This window comes from Miniopterus natalensis, chromosome 7 (assembly GCF_054644295.1).
Source record: "Miniopterus natalensis isolate mMinNat1 chromosome 7, mMinNat1.hap1, whole genome shotgun sequence".
Lineage (NCBI taxonomy): Eukaryota > Metazoa > Chordata > Mammalia > Chiroptera > Miniopteridae > Miniopterus > Miniopterus natalensis.
This window is the reverse complement of record NC_142087.1, coordinates 16,157,398-16,164,441: the sequence shown is the minus strand read 5'-3', so window position 1 is coordinate 16,164,441 and position 7,044 is coordinate 16,157,398.

The following is a 7,044-nucleotide window of genomic DNA, read 5'->3' as shown; positions in this document are numbered from 1 at the left end:
TCCAACCCATTCAGCCACACAACACCTTCAGCTGTCACAACAACAACATGACTTCCCATTGCGCCCGGAATTCAAAGCTCCATGCCAAGCCTGCCCCACCAGCCTCTGATCATCTCCACTCTCCTCGCCCATCACTCTAGCCGTTGCTCACTGAGCTCCTGCCCCCTTGACCCTCCTTGTGTTTATGAAATACTCGGAGTCCGTGCATGCCACCCACCTCAAGGCCTTGCTCTTGCTGTTCCCTTTGCCTGGAGCACCCAACTCTTTGCATGGCTGGATCCTCTCCTCATTCAAGCCTCAGCTTAAATGACCCTATGGCATAGAGAAGGTCACAGACACTCCCTTGAGAATAACTCTCCTCTAGGCCCAGCGCTCTCTTCATAATGTCACCATTTTATGTCTTTCTTAGCACCGACAGAAGTGGTAGAGTTGGAGTAATTAGGAGGCCTCAGTTGGAGCCCAATTGTCTGAGTCCAAATTTGGTCTCCTCCATTGGCCGGACACTCGAGTAACTTGTACAACCCATCTTCCCATGAACACAGATACTCCTGGACTTACAACGAGCTTACATCCTGGTAAGTATTGGAAGTCGAAAATGCATTTAACATATCTGAACTACAGAGCACCACAGCTTAGCCCCGGCTACCTTGAACATGCTCAGAACGCTTAGGTTAGCCTAGAGTTGGGCAATTGTGTTGAGTTTCATCTAATTGCCTTCATCTCACCAGAAGCAGGAGACACAGATGGGCATTTTGTAGACTTGATGGGATGTGAAAACAAAACACAATATCCAAAACACGCTGGCACACGGTGGACGGCAGAGTATCTGTTGTTTACCCTCATGATCGGGTGCTAACCCGGAGCAGAGAGTATCATCCCTGGCCTGGGAAAAACATCAAATTCAAAATTCAAAGTGTGGTTCCTAATGATTGTGTATCACTTTCGCACCATCCTAAGGCAACCCACCAGATGTAAGTAGGGCCGGCTGCAGATTATTCAACTTCTCACCTCCCTTGAATAGATGATTCAGCCTCCATTTTTCCATCTGAGAAAGGGGGTGATAATTATCTCTTAGGTTTATTGTGAGCTTAAAAGATCCAACGCACATATTTCAAGCATTTGGAACAGAGCCCGGCACAGGCGGTACATTTGTTTGCCGTTATATTAACACTCGTAATTTGAAATTATCTTGTCTGCTTATTTCGCTTCTTGTTTGTTGTGCCCTTTCTGTCTCTGAAAGGCAAACTCCCCACAGCAGCCTCTTTGTCTGCCCTGCTCCCCAAGCCTCCCACGGTGCCCGGAGAAACGAATTCCAGCGAGGAGCTGGCACTGGGCTGAATCCTCATACACATAGCCCCGTGCAGACGGGGAAACGGAGGCAGGGCGGAGTGGGCCGGGGCCGGGGAGGGGGTGCTGCGTGAACCGCGCGGCCCCGGGCAGGGCCCCGGCCGCTGCCTCCCACCGGCGGCCCGCGGTGGCGCTCCGAGGCCGACTCGGGGCGCCGGGGCGTTTTTGCTCCCGCGCTTTGTCTTTCTGCGCCGCGGCAGAAGCGGAGGCGGCGAAGCGTCCGCAGCCCGCGGCAGCTGCGGCGTCGCCCCGCAGCCCGGGTGCGCGAACAAAGGCATTTGCATGAAAACAGGAACTCCGCTCGCAGGAAGGCCCCCTCGGGGCGCGCCGCGCGCTCCGGCGCCCCACAGCTGTGCGCCCCTCCCGGCCGGGGGGCAGCGGGGCGGGGGACGCGGCCCCCGCGCGGCCCGCACCGCCCCCTCCCGGACGGGCGGGCGGAGACGGCTCTCTGGGCGCGCTCTGCCGACTCATCGCACTATCCGCGGAGGCCTGGGCGCGGGCCCCGGGACGCCGGGCGCTGGGCTGCAGCCGCGCCACCGGCCGGGCCGCGGCGGCTCCGGGTCTCGGCCCAGCCCGCCCTCCTCCGCAGCGAGGACCCCTATCCCGGCACCTGTCCGATGGGGGCGCGTGACTGTCACCAGGCGCGTCTCCCCTGGAAAACAGCTTCTCTGACGGGTGCGTGCCTGGCACGGAGCAGGGGTCGTGAATGTGGGCTTCGCTGCCCCTTTCCAGCGCTTTTCCCCAGCCGGCCCCCTTTTGGAACCCCTCCCAGCAACCACTGGAGGCGGGATAGTGGTAAGAGAGGGGGCTCAGGAGCCAGGAAAACCTGGATTCAAATCCTGCTCCGCCGCCTGCCAGCTGCGTAGCCACAACCAAGCGACTGCCTCTTGAGGCCTCAGCTTCCACATCTGCAAAATGGGGATGAGAACAGCCCATAAGGTGCTGGGCTTCGTCAGTGTCGCAGATGAAGTGCTCCGTTTGTGCTTGCAGCCACCACGCCAGTTCACAGGCGCGAAACAGGCTCGAGGCGGGAGGGACTTTCTCGAGACCGCAGAGGGTCGATGGCAAACCCTCCAGCCTCCTGAGTATAAGCACCGCTAGTCTTCAGCAGCCTGAAGGGTGAATTCCCCAAATAGTTTTGCAGAGCCCAGGAGGGGTGAGGGGCAAGGAGCTAATACTCACCTCTCCCCTTTCCCCCGCGCTCCCCCCACCCCAAGCCCCAGAAGGGGCCCAAGTTTTCCTGGGGACCGAAAGGGTAATGGCTGGCCGCTCTAGGGCCCGGAACGGGGTTCTGGGATAAGCTTTTCTCCCAAGTTGAAACCCTTTATTTTTTTATTTTAACCTTAATTTCAGCAATGTTAAATACAGAAAGCCCAGGTCCCTGCTGCGGGAGCCAGGCGCCGCTCAGGGCCGCCGCACTCCCCGCAGTCCTCGGCCGGAAGGAAGGCTCGCGCTGCCCCCCAGCGGCCAGGCTGTGCGCCGGAGCAGCTGCGAGCGGGGACCGGCGGGAGCCGAGCTCCGACGGGGCGGGGCGCCTGGGGGGCGCTAGTCCCCGCCCTGCCCCCGCGCTGCGGTGCGGTGCAGGTGGATCGTGGGGCTCCTGGGAATGGAGAATAATAGGCTGAATTTGAAAGGCGCAGCAGTTTTTTCATTCTGCTTTTATTTATTTCTGAATAGATAACACTTTACACGATTCAAAAGATTAAAAAGATGGTAGAGTGAAAAGGAAGTCTCCCTTCCAACCTCGTTCCCCAGCCACCCAGCTCCCCTTCCTAGGCAGAGGCAGCCATTGTCCTCCGTTTCCTGTACCCCCTCCAGCAGGAGGTTTAGGCAAATAAAAATGTTTTACAGGATCGGTAGTTCCCTCTATGAACTCTTGTGCATGCCGCTGTTTCACTTACAAATGTATCGTGAAATTTGTTCCATGTTGATTCACATCGAGCTGACTCATTCTTTTGAACAGCTGCATAATATTCTATTAGATGAACCTCATAATTATTTGGTCGGCCTTCTATGGATGAGCTTTTAGGTGGTTCCACATCTTTTGTAATCATAATGTTAACAACAAATAACCTTGTACATCCACTCTTATGCCCAGGTAGGAGTGATTCACTTAGCTATTGTTGTATAGTGAACAAAAGGCTTTGAACAAAAAGCTTTTGTTATTGCTCACGTGACCCGCTGGTGACCCTGCCGACCTGGGCCAGGCTGGGCTCTTTTCGCCCTGGCTCCTTGTGCCTGGATCAGAGGGCAGGGCAGCTGGGGGCTGGCTTGTCAAGGAAGAGGGAGTTGATCATGTGTCTGGGAGTTGGCTGGCTATTGGCTGGGGTAAGAAGGTGCCTGGTCCATGTCTCTCATCATCTCACAACATGCAAGGCCTCTTGAAATTCCATGACTGGCATCAAGTTTCATCACATTCTGATGGCCCAAGCGAGGAATGAGCTAGCCAAGATTCAAGACGGGGGGACATGGAAAAACCCCTCTCCTAAGGACTGGCAAAGACATACTGCAAAGGGCATGATGCAGGGAACATGAACTATTGTGGTCATTAAAAAATACATTTAAACAATGTTTTTATTTTCTAATAGATTTATAGAAAGGACTGTACAGAGGTCCTATATAGCCTAGCACCCAGTTTCCCTCATTGCTATTTTATATTACTGAGATACATTTGACACAACTAAAGAACCAACAGTGATACCTTACTGTTAGCTAAACTCCATAGTTTATTCATTCGTTTTTCCTTAATGCCTTTTCTCTGTTCCAGGATCCCGTCCGGAATACCACATTGCATTTAATCATCAGGATCCCATCCAGAATATAATATATTACATTTAATCACCATAGCTCCTTAGGCTGCTGTGACAGTTTCTTAATTCCCTTGTTTTTTTGACAACGCTGACAGATGACCTGCACTCCTCAAATAATCAGGTTTTCTGTAGAAGGCCCATCAATTTGGGTTTGTCCAGTGTTTTTCTCATGATGAGTCCGGAGTTATGAGTTTTGAGGAAGACCACAGAGGTAAAGTGTCATTGTCAACACATCATATCGAGAGAACATGCCATCAACACCACTTATCATTACTGATGTTAACCTCAAACACCTAGCTAAGGTGGTGCTTGCCGGGTTCCTCCAGTGGCATGATTTCCCCCCCCTTCCCATCTTGTTCCTTGTGCAGAGCCCACGCTGGAGACGGAGAGCTGGATGCCACCTCCCTGAGGAGGCAGGAGCTGCATAAGTTATTTGGAATTCCTCTGGGTTTTGTTTATTCTATCATTTATTATATCAATGTGGACTCATGGATATTTGTTTTATATTTTATATTTTGCATCATAATCTAAATACTATGTAATCTATTTTGTTGCCCAAATTGTCCCAGTTTTGACTATTGGGACAAATGCTGGCTCCTGTATCTTCATCAATTCCTTGCTTTCTGGCACTTATCAGATGCTCCAAGCTCATCTAGTATATTTTCTGCCCCAGTCCTAGAATCAGACATTTCTCTCTCATTCCTTTCTTTGGAGAATGGTATCAGAAACCAAGATCTGGGTGCTGGGTATGCTCATTGCCACTGGGGTCCAGTCTCAGGGGACAGAACTAGGAATTATGCATATGTATACTAGCCTGCATGTACACATGACTATCTTTATTTCTATATATAGACATAGACAGACATATATATATGGATAGATATATATATGGATATATATACACACACATATAAAGCTAAACATGAGCTCATGCCAATGCCTTTGACTCAAATCCATTCACACAGTTTATTTTCTGTTTCTCCCGTTGCTTATCGATAACCTCCCACTTCACCAGTGAGAACCCGACTTCCACCATTGGCCATCCACTTACGTCATTGTTGAATACCAGTGCACATGTACAGGACTTTCAGAATTGTCCACCCAATTCCTGCGAGATGTCACTATACCAATAGAGTACAGTGCTATTGGTTCTTTTGTCTTCAGTCTTATTGTTTCCAGTTCTTTCATCTTTCTCTTCAAACCCCGGGCCCCCACTGATCTGTTTTTCTTTTCTATAGTTGTACCTTTTCCTTAATCATATAAATGGAATCAAGCAATATGAAGCCCTTTGGAACTGGCTTCTTTCACTTAGCCATATGCATTTAAGAGTCATCCACACTGTTCTGTGGATTAATGGTTTGTTCCTTTTGATCGCTAAATAGTATTCTATAGTGTGGATGTAACATTGTTTATTCATTCACTTATTAAAGGACATCTTAATGGCTACCAGCCTTATTAGGAATATAAAGAAAGTTGCTCTAAGTATTTGTGTTCCGGCTTTTGTGTGGACATAATATTTCTAATCAGTTTAGTAAATACCTAGGAGCACAATGGCTGGGTTGTATGGCAAATCTCTTATTAGTTTTATAAGAAACTGCCAAACTGTTTTATAAAGTAACTACCATTTTTCGTTCCCACTAGCAATGAATAAGAGTTCTTTTTTCTTTGCATCTTCAGCAGCACTTGGTATTGTCACTTTTTTAAAAAAATTGTCCATTTTAATCGGTATGTAGTAGTTGTTTTAATTTACATTTCCCTAATGACAAATGATGAGATTTTTTTCACATGTTTATTTGTATCTGTATATCTTCTTTGTAGAGGTGTCTTTTCATATCTTTTGTCCATTTTTAAATTGGGTTGTTTGTTTTCCTTTTGTTGAGTTTTAAAAGTTCTGTGTATGCCCCAGCTATAATCTTTTACCAGATATGTTATTTGCAAATATTTACTCCCATTTTGAGGTCAGTCTTTTCATTCTCTTAACATTGTTTTTCTAAAACAAAAGTTTAATAAAGTCCATCATCAATTTTTTCTTTCATGGGCTGAAAATCAATTTTTGGTAGTGTATCTAAAACTTATCACCAAACCCAAACTCAAGCAGATTTTCTCCAATCTTCTAGAGTTTTATCGTTTTGTGCTTTACATTTAGGTCTATGAGCTATTTGGAGTTCACTTTAGTTACTTTTCATATAAGGTATAAGGTCTACTTTTCAAATTGTTCTAGCACTAGTTATTAAAATGTTATCTTTTCTCCATATAACTTCAATCTTTTAAAATTTACTAAGACTTGTTTTGTGGCCTACTATATGATATCCTGGAGAATGTTTTTCCATTAGAATCTTTAACATATTGGTTTAAGTTCCTTATCTAATAATTACAACATCAGTGTTATATGTGTGTCTGCTTCTGATGATTGTTTTTTCTCTTAAGTCTATATTTGTTCTTGCCTTTTGGCATGTGTAGAAGGCTAGATAGGGGATCAAGATAGGAAAATTATCCTGGATTATCCAGGTGGATTCTAAATGCAACCACATGTGTCTTTATAAGAGGGAGGCAGAGGGAGATTTGACACACAGACAAGAAGGTAACATGGAGAAAGTGATTGGAGTAATTCAACCACAGCCAAGGAATGCTGGCAGCTCTCAGACGAGGCCAGGAAGGGATTCATCCTCAGAATCCCTTCAGAGGAGTGCAGCCCAGCAGACACTTTGATTTCAGCCTAGTGATATTGACTGATTTTGGATTTCTAAACTCCAGAACAGTAAGAGAATAAATTACTGTTGTTTTAAGCCACCAACCTTTGCAGTAATTTGTCACAATAGCCTCTGGAAACTAGTACAACATGCCTTCTAAATTTTTCTTGAAAGCTGGACATTTTGTATAGGATAAT